This window comes from Manis pentadactyla, chromosome 8, assembly GCF_030020395.1.
Source record: "Manis pentadactyla isolate mManPen7 chromosome 8, mManPen7.hap1, whole genome shotgun sequence".
NCBI lineage: Eukaryota > Metazoa > Chordata > Mammalia > Pholidota > Manidae > Manis > Manis pentadactyla.
Window position 1 is genome coordinate 44,536,339 of NC_080026.1, and position 4,274 is coordinate 44,540,612.

General features: G+C 54.5%; 1 long non-coding RNA gene across 1 annotated transcript; it reads right to left on the reverse strand.

The window, feature by feature from the left end:
* Positions 1–211: 211 nt before the first annotated feature.
* Positions 212–2,412, reverse strand: LOC118912980 (uncharacterized). Its single transcript, XR_005025025.2, has 3 exons — positions 2,307–2,412; positions 922–970; positions 212–387 (listed from the first exon to the last, which is right to left on the reverse strand). It is a non-coding gene; the product is annotated as an uncharacterized LOC118912980 (long non-coding RNA).
* Positions 2,413–4,274: the final 1,862 nt, after the last annotated feature.

Consider the following 4,274-nt stretch of genomic DNA (forward strand, 5'->3'; position numbering starts at 1 on the left):
CTTGTGTTCTGGTCTCTGGCACCCCATTTACTTATACAGCCATTTCTCCATTGACTCACTCCCTGCACTGCCCACTCAAGGCCTAGTACATAGTAGGTGCCCAGTTAAAACTTTGATGAACTTGATTATTTATTCATTTGCTCCCTTGCCCAATCTGTCATTCAGCAAACATTGTTGAGCCTGCTTCCTGCCCTCTCAGTGGACTGTGGGGACTGAGTCTTGGCAGGGGGCACCTCATGAAAGAGGCAGAGGTAGAGAAAAGTTGGGGTCTCAGAGATGGAGGAGCTGGTCCAAGGTCTTGGGTTGGGGGTGGAGGAAGGTGGTGCAGCCTCTCGGAGAAGGTTCAGCTGAGCAGAGGATCAGGAAGAGCCTGGAGGAGACGGGAACCTGGCAGAGGCAGAATGGAGGTTTGGATTATTTAGGACTAGGGGCTCCAGGGCCAGTGGTGGGGGAAGGGGAGATGAAAGGGCAGGGGAAGGGACTGGAGGACACCTGGGGAGAGAAGGCCTGGAGGTCAGGTGCCCACAAGGGGCCGGACTGAGGAAGGATAGAAACCCAACAGGCTCTTTTCTGGGATAGGAGTCATGGCTGTAGGGGAGCCCAGTTAAATCCAAAGCTTGCTCAGTGGTCTAAGAGGGAGGGACTCTTATGGGGGAGCCACCTGGTGGCAGCATACCCAAATTACCGACTAAGCCCTCTGGTGAGATTGTATCTCAACCTGAAGAGTCACCCGTGCAGAATTTAGGCAGTGCTGAGAAGCTGGACTTCTTCTGGAAGACTGAAGGGGCCAGGGTCCGCACGGCCCCCACCTGCTCTTATCTGTGCTAGCCCTGGGCTGTGAGGGCATAAGGGGAGGTGGGCAGGTTCATGGGGCTCCGTACAGCCCTGATGCTCTGTTTTGCCCCATACTGCTGAACTTACCATCATTCAATTCTCCACTTGTGGAAACAGGACCAAGGAGCCCTGTGACCTAGATGGGACACATGGTGACCTGGCTGCCTCTGACCACCACTGGGAGGACCCCATCAGAAGAAGGGCCACCCTTCACCCCACATCCCTCAGAGCGGGGCAAGGTCTCCCCAGCCAGGGCAGCAACCTCAGGGTTGCCTGAACAAGCCAGGCTGCTGCTCACGACTCCCTAGAGGAAGTGAGTCCTTCCTACTGCACAGCTCCCGGTCTGGGGACAAGGGATCCACCCACCCAGGCCAGAGGGGGACAGAGAGACCCTGCAAGGCTTGGTGGTGCAGGCCATGAACACCCTCCCGGCTCTCCTCCTCCTGGCCTGGCTGGCCCCAAAGCCGGCCATGGCTGTCCTCTCTCTGCACCTCCCACCTGTTGGCTCGGTGACACTACTGACAGTGCCAACACCCGCAGTGACTCCCCGGGCTCTGGGCTCTGCTCCAGACCCTCCATGCATTCAGTTCACTGGATCCTCACAACAACCCCATGAGGTAGATGCTGCTGTAAATCCCATTTCACAGATGAGGATGTGGAGGCACAGTGAGGCTAAGTGATTTGCCTGACGTGACATACTGTTAGGGTGTGTAAGCTCCAGATCTTCAATATGCTGTAGCTGGGGACAGGGAGAGGGTGCCAGGGCTGCTGTCGCCTGAACTGCCTTTCCAAACAGTGGCTTTTTCAGATCTTGTTAAAGGCAGGGTGTCAGATACTGGCAGGAGCTGTAGTTGGGAAATTGAGCCCTCCTGGGTCCAGGAACTTTGTGCAGGAGATATCCTTGTCCCTGTCCCCCTGAAGCTCCATCTTGGGCTCCCAGCTCTACCTGGTGGCTGCAGGTGGGGCCTGCCTGGGCGCTTTGAAGGGGTAGCTTTTCTGTGCTCTCAATGCCCTGGTGATGACCACCTGGCCTCCAGCTCCATTCTGGGCCATCCTTTGCCAGACAGCTCCACGAATCTACTGGCCAGCTGGACATCTGTTCCTCAACCTTAACAGGCTTCAAGCTTGCCTCACCCACACTCCTGTCAGTAGGCACCTTCCACACTGCCCAGCCCAGAGCCCTGGTCCCCTCTGCCCAGCTTGACAAGGTCTCCTCAGTGGGGACCCCTCCATACTCACAACCCTCAGGTCTCTCCTTCACACTTCCTCAGGGGCTCCCAGGGTTGCAGAATTATGTCCCAGATCCTTGTCATTCAAAGCTCATTGTGGTCAGACCCCCAACCAATCACTCCCTCCCCCTGATTTCCTTTGGGGAACCAGCCCTGCATACCTACTCCCCATCTCCATGCCAGAGCCAGTGCTATTCCCACCACCTAGAAATTCTCCCTGCTTGGCCCTCCGTCTTGACGTACTGACACCTTGTCCATCACTGGAGACCTATGTCAAATGCCTCCTCCTCCAGGAAGGCTTCCCTGACCTCTCCTCCCCTGGGATTTTGAATCCAGCTGGGCAGAATGCATCTGGGTGGCAGGTGTACAGTCTTCCTGCAGACAGAAGAAAAAAATGCTTCAGTTCTTAATTCTGCTCCCCATGGCTGAGTAGTCTTGTGAGCATTACTCAACTTCCCCAGCCTTAGTTTCTTTGTCTTTAAAATTGGAATGATAGTACATACCTGATACAGTATGTATAAAGCCTCTAGTATATAGTAGGTAGTAACAGTGTCTTCTACTATCATATTTTTCATCTCTGTATCTTTCCAAAGTCTTGTACCTATATGCACCTAAGAAATACCCAATTAGGGGCAGAGTGGGTATCTCAATCCCACTTTCCACTAAATGGTGATGCTATGAGATCTCATTTGTGATCTATGAGTGTCTCTCTAATTTCTTCAGTCTCTCAGGGCCTTGTGTTGTGAGTAGATTGGTAGGGGGTGGGCAACAGGGGGTACTTTGGGTCTGTAAGCTCTAGGAGGCCCCCATGGACACGTCTGTGGCTCCCAGGGCTGGTTGATAAGGGGCTGAGCAGGAAGATGGCCTTCTCTCCACCCTGCTGTCTCTGGTGTGAGAATACAGCCTGCAGTCAAGCCCAGGTTGGTCAGTCCAAATGGGACAGAAACTGGGTGGCCCGATGCTCTGTATCTAGCCCCATACAGTGAGAGTGGGGTGGTAAGGTGGGATTCAGAGGGCAGCGATCAGGTGGCTTAAGAGAGAGAAACAGGGAACTCCCTGCCTCCTGTGCCCTCTATCTAGCAGTCATTGAGGAGCCCATGTGGGTCTCAGCACTGGCCTGGGGAAATAAAGTCCAAGTCTGGCTGAGATCCCCTCTCTAATCCACTCTGCTCCCCAAAGCAACAGAACCCAACACCCAGAGCTCCCCTACCAGCTTCAGGTTCTGCATCTCCATTCCCAGCATCTTGGTCTGAAGATTGGCAACCTGGTAACTGCAAATGCAAGCTGGGGGTGGCAGCAGTCCCTCCACCCTGAGCCAGGACTCACGATCACATTCGCTTCTTTCTCCCAGAGGTGCTCTCAGAACTGACACAGAGGAACTTAGTGGGGGAGGGAGACTAACAAAAAACTGAGAGAAATCCAGGAAGGGCCTCTTTGCTGAGGTCTTTTTATGCCCACAGCATTTTATGCAACCATAGAGAGAAACTGAGGTCCAGAGAGGCACACAGCAATTGAGCAACAGGCCAGGCATTGGGGCCAGTTCAGTGTGCTTCTCTTTATGTCATCATGACCAACTAGGTGGGTCAGGCATGAGCCACTTTCCAGGGTGAGGGTGTGTGCCCCACTGGCTCTTTTGCCGGCTTGCTGAGGACTGGTAGCTTTGACCACTTTATTCCCCTAAACCTGGCTTCCTTTCCTTGCCCTGCCTCTCTTCCTCTCACTCTCCTTCCACAGATCCCCTCAAGTGCCTCTGTCATGCCAGGTCCTGTGGTAGGTGCTAGCTGTTAGAGGGATAACTGGCTCCTTCCTGCAGGGGTGGAGGTGGGGCAGATGCTGGCAAATGCACAAACACTGGTGACATATATTTCTAGTGTGCTGAGTGCTGCAGTAGGAGGAAGGGGACCCAGCCTGAGAAGTGAAGGCAGGCTTCCTGGAGGCAGTGATGCCTACGGTCAGAAAGGGCACCCAGAATTCAGCAGGAAGAGAGATGGGCTGGATACAGGGTGGGAAAGTTGGAGAAGACAGAGCAGGATGGAAGGCATGGTGTGAGGGCACAGGCCCGGCCATCATCAGAGCCCGGCCAGAGGCTGGTGGTCATAAAGAGGGTGCAGAGGAAGTACAGTGTCCCCCTGAGCTTATCACCACCCCTCTTCCTTCTGGGCCTCTCACAGCTGGAAGCCTGGGGGTCATCCTGGCCCCCTGTCTCCAGCA